Below are 11,433 nucleotides of genomic sequence, written 5' to 3' on the forward strand. Positions count from 1 at the left end.
AAAATATTATTCACGGCGATTTTTGAACACGCTGCAAATAATATCAATATATTTGCGGAGATATTTTGTGTAGTCGCGATGATAGAAAACGCTGCAAATACTTTTTCGCTGCGAAACGAAACTTAAATCCCAACGTTATTTGCGACATAATTAATAATATTAGCAGCAAAAAAAATCGTTGTAAATAAAAATTTTTCGCGATGATTTTTTAATTTTGCTGGCTAAACTTTTAAATGTCTCAACAATTACTACGAAAGTCCGGCGCAACATAAATCGCTGCAAAAAAATATTTGCATCGATTTATGGGATTATTTGCGGCAAATTTACTGGATCGGTGTAAATTAACTTTGATAATTTTTTTAAGACTAATTAAGTTTTTTTATTGGACTTATTCAATGACCTACCTGTTTATTTATAATGATAACTTCGACATGACAATCAAATTAAATCAATCCCCCATCAATAATATTAAAACATTAATAGGCATATTATCGTCCAGGTTGAAGGGAGGAAGATCAGCTTCAAATAGGAACGTTACAAATACACGATCGAACTAGGTAGACAACATGACAAGCCCATGCAATAGAAGGTTAAAAATAATTCCCCACACTTATAAATGCAGAAAGCGATGCAGAACTGTTAGATCTTGACCCACTAGCTAATTATAACTTCCATTTTCCAGTATTTAGTTCACTCAAAATTCTTAGAAAAAATATATATATATATATATTGGCTTTTAATACAGAGGTAATTACTTCACATGATCCTAATTAAATTAATGCCGGCGTACGTACGTCAAAGAAAAAGATGATCTGTGAGAAACTGTAGATCAATTGAGAGAAATTCAAATACAGTTTAATGGAGCCTTGCACAAAAGAAAGATATATATATATATATATATATGTACATGTTTTTTTTTTAAGAGTGCCGCTGCTCAGCCACAATCAAATATAGTTTATTTTTAAAGTAAACTTTTAATTCATTTACAATATAATATGATCTGAACATGGACACGATGGACATGATGGTAGTTGTAGACTTCAAATATTGTCGAAAGACTTTTCCTAAGTCACCCAAAAATATAATATTGAGCATTTGATCACCTAGCTAGCTAGCCAGCTAGCACTAAACACTAAGTAATAATAAAAATTTTAAAAAAAAATTATCGAGATGGAATCCTCAGTGGGACTAGTTTTATTCCTTACAGTTATCCATTTTTTCATTTTTGTTTTTAATTCCTAAGAGCATGAAGCATTTCTTAGAAATTAAGTAGGTCGATCGAAGAATGCTGTGCATGCTTATAAATTAGTAGGGATGAAAAATGATAATATAGCCTCATTTTGCTTTCTTATTTTGTTCGCATATATATGAAAAATGATAACAAATATTGCATTAGCGGTATTTTTGAGCGAAAGAAATGAAAACAAAATTCTATTAGTAAGTTTGAGTAGTAATTTTGAAGAGCTACTTAACATTTCCATTTTTTTTTTTTAAGAAAAAAACAACTCTACCGCCTAATGGCCTGTTACCACTCCATTCGACTGCTTAGTGAATTTTATTTTATTTATTTTATAATATGAGAGGTACTCTTGAATTAGTCCATTTCATGCACATCAAGGCTTCATTTCTTGTCCACATGATGATGCATACATGCATGCAAAGTCTACAATAGCATTTATGATATACGCATCATAAATCAATGCTAAACATGTAAGTATCACTACAAAAAAATAGCTTATTTGCGATCTGTTAAATCTAACAAATTGATTATTTGTAACTAAAATTTATTGCGAATAGTCTTTTATTGTAATAAATTAGTCGCAAAAATCTATTTTTTTTATAGTGTATAATTGACATCATGGAATAAAAATAACAACGAGTATTTGGACTTATCAACGATCGACTACTTGGACTTAATTCAAGCATACGCGGAATTAGATCTGCTATAGGACAAAGGAAACACTCCCTACTACTTTATTTTTAAAGTAAACTTTTAATTCATTTACAATATAATATGATCTGAACATGGACACGATGGACATGATGGTAGTTGTAGACTTCAAATATAGTCGAAAGACTTTTCCCAAGTCACCCAAAAATATAATATTGAGCATTTCACCTAGCTAGCTAGCCAGCTAGCACTTAACACTAAGTAATAATAAAAATTTAAAAAAAAATTATCGAGATCCATCCTCAGATGGATCCTCAGTGGGACTAGTTTTATTCCTTATAGTTATCCCTTTTTTCTTTTTTATTTTTAATTCCTCAGAGCATAAAGTATTTCTTAGAAATTAAGTAGGTCGATCGAAGTATGCTGTGCATGCTTAATTAGTAGGGATGAAAAATGATAATATAGCCCTCATTTTGCTTTCTTTTTTTGTTCGCATATATATGAAAAACGATAACAAATGCATTAGAGGTACTTTTGAGCGAAAGAAATGAAAACAAAATACTATCAGTAAGTTTGAGTAGTAATTTTGAAGAGCTACTTAACATTTCCTTTTTTTTTTTTAAGAAAAAAACTACTCTCTGCCGCCTAATGGCCTGTTACCGTTCCATTCGACTGCTTAGTGAATTTTATTTTATTTATTTTATTTTTTTTACTCAATAATTAAATAATTAATTTTTAATATATTGATATATATTTTATATATTTTTAAAATATTTAGAAATTATTAAAAAATGTAAATAAAAAAATTGATTAAAAATAACACAACTTTTACTCTACCATCACTTGCGGTAAACTGCAAGCGGCATAGGAGTGCAACTCTTTTTTTAAACCACCTTTTTATTTATTTTTTTATTTTAACAGCTTAATTAGTAGGGAACGTGTCCCCATCATTCCACGATTTTAAAAGTATTATTTGCAATATTAAAACGTCTTCTGATTCCATACAAACCCAATGAATTTATATCGATCGTGTCCCAAACATCTTCTATCTAGTTACTCAATTATCTTTTATATTTTTTTAAATGAATACCTTTAAACTGCTTTAGTGATATAATTTTGGCGGTTTAAAAAAGAATGTTCTTTTGAGTAGTAAGACATCGTTTGGACTCCGAAAATATTTTATCTCATCTCATCTCATCTTATAAACAATTCAATTTTTTCAAATACCAATTCAACTTTTTCAAATTTCAAAATAATAATAATATTATTAAAAAATAATATTTTAATAATATTTTTTTTAACTTTCATCTAAAACTATCTTATTTCATAATTGAATTCAAATCAGTCCTTAGAATAATGCTACTCTTCGTCCCTTATTTTAAGCGGATGTTGTTTTAATTATTACCTTGTAATATTGCGCTACATAAACAGAATGACTACTGTGGATGATAATCAATATCAATCCCCCATCAATAATATTAAAAAATTAATAAACATTATATATGGTTCAGGTTGAAGGGAGGAAGATCAGCTTCAAATAGGAAAGTTACAAATTAAATGCACGAAGTAGACAACATGACAAACTCAATCGAAGTAGATCATTATCATGCAGCTGAAGGCATGTGTTGGTAGCATTAAATGATCTGGACTAATTTTTAAACCACTTTATCATGTATCTATATTAAGCCTATACTAATTTTAGTATAAGAAAACTTTTAGATAAATACCAAATTTGTCAACATAAATTATAGAGGCATGAATAATCCGTGGCTGTTGTATTCATGGTTCGACAGTGACACAAAGTGTGCATCACGTGAATGATGGCGACTACACTATGTATTGAGATAGTAGCAAGACTGGGAACAAGTTTGAATTTAAGCGAATTATACTTAAGACTTATTCTTTAATTAATTCTTATATGAATAAGAATTGAGTCCGAGTTCGAGAATTAATAAGAATTAATTAATATGAATAAGAATTAATTCTTTAATTAATTATTATATGAATAAAAATATAATTCTTATATTTTATATTTAGGAACATCCATTTTTTTTATACAAACTGAGCTTGTTTACGAACTATATTTTTAATTTTGACCGAATAAATTCTTTGTATTATATATTCTAACTTTATCTAAAATTTTAATGATTAATATATTAATTGAGTAAAACTCGAGTTTGGTTAAACCAATCTTGGGTAACCTACTAATTATTTATTGATCACAATCCTAAGATAATGGATAACCTCTTGTTGATCATGATTTGGGCTCTAATTTGCACGTTAAGGATCTGCCATGGATTTATTAACTGTTTGATTTCCTAGGTATCATTCACACATGAGGTGCAATAAAAAAAGAAAAATAGCATAAGAGAATTTTTATTTTTATTTTTATTTTTATACAACGGGTTGGGGGAGGAGAGTTTTAAACCCAAGTTTTCCATTTTGAGGACCGGTCATATGCTATCAGACCATCAAACTCCTAGCGTAAGAGAAACATTAGATCTAAATTATGAATGTGGAAGAGAACTTAAAAAAGAAAAGAAACGAAACATACGGGTGAGTCTGGAGAAAGAAAAGCTGCTCCATATAGCTTCATTTCTTTAAGGGATAATGTGTAATAAGAGCACCACGAGTAGATTCTCTGGTCATGTTTATAACGTGTTTGCACAGAGTATATAATTTTGTTTCGTTATTGTTAATGGATGGTTCATATTTTTATTTATTTACGATTTAGGAACAATGAATGAAACAGTAATAAAATATTGCTTCATGCCGGCGTACAAACCCCATATATGGATAGGTCTCGTGTCCCAATATATAGCTCTATGAAAAAATTAATTAATTAGCAACCTACTAGATCTTAATTCCAGAAACGATTTAATTGTAAGATGCTGTGGGTTTTATGTCAATAGTATTTAGAGTTAACGAATCATGATCTAGAGCCTCATCAGCCACGTGATGCATGCATTGTGATTAATGGTGGATTTTGAATAAATACTAGTCACGTACCCCTGCACTACAGGCTGAACAATATATATGTATCTAATCCAAGATCGATATCATTATTAAATTTTATTAATATATAGCTATCCGTGTTGATGCGTGGATGAGCTAGCTGTAAGTTTCAACCCATGCAGCTGTCTGGGGACCAGTACACATGCATGCATGCACGGACTAGACAGCAAAATGAACCAATCGAATTAAGGCATTCCCCACAATTATCAAAAATCTTCGTAAAGCATTAATGGTTTTTAATACATGTACAGACTACTACTTCAAATCCTAAGCAAATGCCAAACGTACGTTAATGATCGGTAATGTCTAATATATATATATATATATATATATATATATATATATATATATATATTATTATATATGAATATTAAAAAAAAAAAAAGACACCGTATATGAAATAAAGATTCAAAAAATAGTATTACTATTTTATATATAATATAGTATTACTATAATATACTATTAGTCTATTACTATATCTTATAGTATAATTACTAATACTATAGTATCATACTATTAGTATGTTAGTGATTTAATATTATATATATTAAATCTCTAATCTCTTATACTTGATATATATATTAATATATATAAATATTAGTAATACACTAATAGTATTAGTATATTAGTATTAGTATTAGTTATACTAGTAGTGATATTAGTTATACTAATAGTTATATTAGTATTAGTTATTATTAATACTAAATATTATACTAATAGTGATATTAATACTATATATAGTTATTGTGATTAGTATAACTCCATTAGTATTAGTTATAGTGATTTAGCATAACTATATTAGTATAAGTTATAGTGATTTAGTATAACTATATAATATATTAGTATAAGTTATAGTGATTTAGTATAGGTATAATACTATAAATTATAACTATAGTCTATAATAGAATTAGTATAAATATTAGTATTAGTTATAGTGATTTAGTATAACTGTATTAGTATAAGTTATAATGGTTTAGTATAGGTATAATACTATAAGTTATAATTATAGTCTATATTAGTATTAGTATTAGTTATAGTGATTAGCATAACTATATATTAGTATTTGCTATAGTGATTTTAATTTAGTATAACTATATAATACTATTAGTATAAATCACTATACTAACTATATCACTGATAGTATTAGTATACTAATACTAGTATATCACTATAGTTAATAGTATCATATAGTAATATAGTATTAGTAATTAATACTATAGTGATTTATATAGTTATTTATATATAGACTTAAAGTGGATTACTAATAGTATTAGTATTAGACCATAAATCTAATTAATATACTAATGTATATTAGTATTACTAATATATTTATCAAAAGGAATATGTTGAGAATTTATTAAGTCAAAAAATATAATTAATACAAGATATTGTTATATAAAATTTATATGAATAATACTTTAGTTATTATACATTAGTATTATATGTTATTCTAAATTTATAGATTAGTGTTTATCCATTAGTATTCATGTTGATGTTATTATGCATCTCAGTATTTATAGTATATTATATATACATTAGTATTACATGTTATTATACTTATACATAAGTAATTTAGTGTTACAACTTACATGTAACATGGTAGTAATATTGTAAATTTGTAATAGTATGATATTTACATATAGTCATCTACTAAACTATTATTATTTATTAGTCAATTTAGTCTATATATTATAGTATAAATATATTATTTAATTAGTGTATTATTGAGTTTAGCTAACTATATATATAAGATATAGTTGTATAAAATTTAAATGATTAATATGTAGAAAAACACATATTTTTTATAAAATATGTATAAAATCGAAGGTGGAGTCGGAGGCGGAGGCGGAGTGTCGGAGCGGAGCCGGAACGGAGTCGGATTCAGAGTCAGATTGTCGGATTTTTGCTCAGCCCTAATACAAACCCAATGAATTTATCTCGTATCCCAAACATCTTCTATTTAATTACTCAATTATCTTTTATATTTTTTTAAATTAATACCTTTAAACTGCTTTAGTGATATAATTTCGGTGATTTAAAAAAGAAGGATAGTGATAGGATTATTACCCTAGAGAAAATATATTTGTAATCGTGAATTGTGCAATCGTCACGTAATTGTTTTGAAAAAAGTGAATAAAACATGGGACCCACATGAAAAAGTTAATTTTTTAATAGTGGACCTCACTCATTTTCAAATAAATTTTGTTGCGTTTATGCATTTTACGGTTGTATGTAAAATTACTCATTACCCTATTACTATCTATTTACTACTTATATGTATTTGAATTTTTTTTTTTATCATTTTCTTTTAAGTCTTTTTTAGCATTCTTAATCGTTAAGAAAAAAATTAAAAATATATATAATTTTACTAATAGTCTATTCCTTAACCATTAAATAAAATAAAAAAAATTTAAAAAATTAAATATAAAAAAAATAATAAATAGATAGTAAGAGAATAATAATTCTATCATTTTTTAAAATAGAATGTTCTTTTGAACTCTTCATCCCTAATTTTAAGTGCTTGTTGTTTTAATTATTACCTTATGATGCGCTGCATAAACAGAATGCATCATTCAGGTCATTATCATGCAGCTGAAGGTGGGTTGGTATCATTAAATGACCTGGACTATTTTTGAAACCACTTTATCATGCATTTATATTAAGCCTATACTAATTTTAGTATATGAAAACTTTTAGATAAGTACTAAATGTGTCAACATTAATTATAGATATAGTATATAATATACTATATACTATATATATGCTATACTATACTATACTATATATATTATAATATAATATTAGATATAGTATGCTATATGTCATGGTATACATTATAATATATAACATATATTAATAATATAATATATTATTAATATATTTATGGAAATTCAATCGAGAAATGTTTGAACATAATATTTTCTCATGTTCCAACGTTTCCTTCCACGTTGGAACGTTACTAAAAATGACGTTCGAACGTTTCGTGTATATAAGTCCCAAATCTAACGGAGAAACTTCATTTTCACCGTTCTTCTTCTTCAACCGTTTGCACGTCGCCACTAAACCGTCGCCGCCGCCGTCAAACACCGCCACTACCATCACAAAAAAGTAGGCATCCCTCTTTTATCCTCTTATATATTTTTTTTATCTAAGATTTTGTAGGAAATTGTTCCAAAACAAAGTTAGTGGTGGCCGGATTTTCAACTCCATTTTTTAGTCACCACGGGTTGCCATTGGTCAAATGGTCACCGTAGAAAAGTTTCTTGAAGTGTATACTTCATTTTTATGGTAGCATTTCACCACTTAGAACCATGATACGTGATTTTCAAGATTTCGTGAATGGCTGACTCAGTCATTCTCCGAAGATGTGAGGCCATGTCAAGGGGGTTCATCCCCTGCTGATGTACCCATTGGCTGCTGACTAGTACTCCCACTATGTGGAGCAACATCGGCCCCAAACTGGGTCGGAGACTCGGAGGAACAAGATCTGGTGTAAGCTGAGGCTCATGCCGAGGATGCCCCCTTCCTTATCCAATGCTCTGAATATGTGAGGCCATGTCGAGGGAGTTCATCTGCTCAGTCAACCGCTCATACGTTTGGGGTGACACTCTCTGTCTCGATACTAGCCAAGTAATGATCACCTCATATGGGAGATTGTCAGTGGAGATGATGCTCTCCTTTTAATGAATCTTCTCAAATATTCGTAGTGGCAAGTCGATGGACTCTCTATGTGCAACTCCTATGAGGAATTGTTTGCTATTCCAATTGAAGGTTGCCTTATGCACCACAAGATCCACGTTTGTCGCAACTCTAAGATGCAACATGCAAGTGGAAAAATGGTAGCGGCAACGTCTGGGAGAACGTGTTCTTCTTCTCGAATGGTGTGCGGTATCTTCCAGTGAGGATGAAAAAATCCTTATCACGGTTGTCATCCTCAGGCTGATCAGCCCCTTACCCTCCGACCAGTCTACATCTCTAGCCATAAACTCGATTGGGCCAGTAGATGATGCAAATGTGCCTACATCTGCTGCATCCTCAGCCCGAGAATCCACTGTAGTTGATGCCCCAAATATGCAACGAATCCTGAGTTGCTCGATGATGACATCTGTGGTGCCCCTGACCCCCTTTAAACAAAAACATGGGGATCGAGACGCCCGGATGGTGACAACACGATCACACATCCCAACGAAGTGCCAGTGTGTGTACATGCAACGGTGTACAACAAAAATAACGCAGCGGATAGTCAACTAAGTACCAGAATTTAAATTCAATGTAAACATCCGTAGAGGTATAACTAATAGTTATACAGTCATCCAAAACTTAAAACACAACGCATTAAAATAAAGTAGTCAAGTGAGTGATCCCTGATCACTCATCGGGCGGAGCCGTCTTCTCAGGCTCGCCCTCATCCTCCTCTGCATCAAAATCTGCGTTACCAAATATGGTACCGCAGGTAAGTACAAACCAAACAGTTCTCAGGAATAAAATGCATTTAAGACAACCAGCATGCATGCACATGATAAAATATGCAATAATCTCCAAAAACGTCATTTTCCCCGAAAATGAATATTCCCAACACACGCCAAAATCCCAGTTGGCCAAAATATCCGTAAAACATTTTCCTAGAAAATGAATTACACAAAAAATCCAACACACGCTATTTTACCAAAAAATAGTTCATTTTTAGTGTATGCACCATGAGCTCCCCTATGGGTCATCCACACACTCTGGCTTCGTAGTGATGCCCACTTACGCGCCCAACACATTCGTGGGAAACATCTACTACACAACGAGCGATGCCCAGTTCCGCGCCCAGCGCGTACATGGCCAAGCATCCTCTAGTCCCCACCAGCAGAAGGACCACGGAGTCGGCACGAGACCCTCTCGCCCGATCCCATTGTCGTCCAGCGACAATCTAGGGGACGTCACTCAGTATATCACGCTCCCGAGTGACCAGAAGAGCTCCACCGAGATAATAACCCATCTTGGCTTAGGGTTCGTGATACACACGCACCCAATAATATTCTCACGTAAAATCATAACCTTTCAAATCACACATGAGCATGAATGCAATACACGAAAACCCAGTTTTCTTTAGAAACATGATTATGCATGAAATAATGACATGAACATGTACCAACACTGATCTAACATCCATCAATGAACAATCCCAACGAATCCAACCAACCCATCAACAACCAATATCCCATTCAACCAAATCAACCAAACAACTCCAATCACAAATCCATCCGACCCCCGAACTCCTCGGACTCAGTCCGGCATGCCAAATAAATGCAGTGAAATGGGTTAGTGCAAAAATACATAAAATTCACGAGAAGTCTTTGGAAAATACTCACAATGCTATATAATAATTTTCCGAGGATCACGGGTGCGCTCGAAGTGGAAAAATAGCTGTCGAACAGTATAAAATACACTGTGGCCGTGGGTCACAGATACCCACTTTTCAACGGTGACAAACGAAGACCCAAATTTGATGGAGTAGGGCCTAGGGAGGTCGGTGAAGCTAGTGGTGGTGGTGGTGCAAGGGGTGTTTTTAGGCCAAAAATGTCCAAAACGAAAATGGAGTTGGATGTGCTTCACCGGTGACGGATCGGAGGTGGGGTTGGGTCCAATGGGTTGCTAGGAGGTCGAGGATGATGTGATGAAGAGATGTGGCCGGAGGTGGCGCGACGGCGGCGCGCGAGCACAAAGAACACCGCGGCTTGGAGAGGTTCATGGTGGCTAACGGCGGCAATGGAGGAGCTGGAAATGGAGGGGGGGTGATCGCCGGCTGCAGGGGGAGCGGAGGAGCCGGGCGGTGTCAACCACCGCCGGCGCACGGCGGCGGGCTAGAGGAGAAACGAACGCACGGCGAGAGAGAGAGAAAGAGAGAAGAACTCGCGCGCGGGAAGGAAGACCAGCAGGAAAAAAATAAAAGAAAAGAAAAAAAAGAAAAGAAGAAAAGGAAAAGAAAAATAGAGGGAAAAGAAATGAGGTCCAATCCTCATAACTTGGGTCACGAAAATGATCCAACGGAAACGATTTTAAAACAGCTAGTGAAATAAAATATTTCAAATACAGTGATTAACATGAAATTAAATAATTAAACCCAATAATAAGTTAATTTAATTCGAGAAGAAATTTAAACACATAAAAATAATTAATTTAAAGAATTTAAAAATCCAATAATTTTAAAATAAGAAAATAAAATTTTGAATCCATAAAAATAATTCTTTCAGTAAAAATACACTAAAATACGGGGTGTTACATTCTCCCCCCTTAAATAAAATTTCATCCTCGAAATTGGCAAGGTCAACATTAAGACTAAGACAGGAATAAGATTCAACTAAGAGCAGACTTAAGAACATACCGCCAAAATAATCCGATAAGGCCACTCTATAAGCAACCAGCCAAACCTTCCCTACGATCTAAAAAAAAGGCCAACATATCTTGGGCTAAGTTTTCCTTTCTTATCAAAGCGCTTAACGCCTTTCATAGGAGAGACTTTGAAATAAACCCAGTCATCT

This window comes from Juglans regia, chromosome 6 (genome assembly GCF_001411555.2).
Source record: "Juglans regia cultivar Chandler chromosome 6, Walnut 2.0, whole genome shotgun sequence".
Lineage (NCBI taxonomy): Eukaryota > Viridiplantae > Streptophyta > Magnoliopsida > Fagales > Juglandaceae > Juglans > Juglans regia.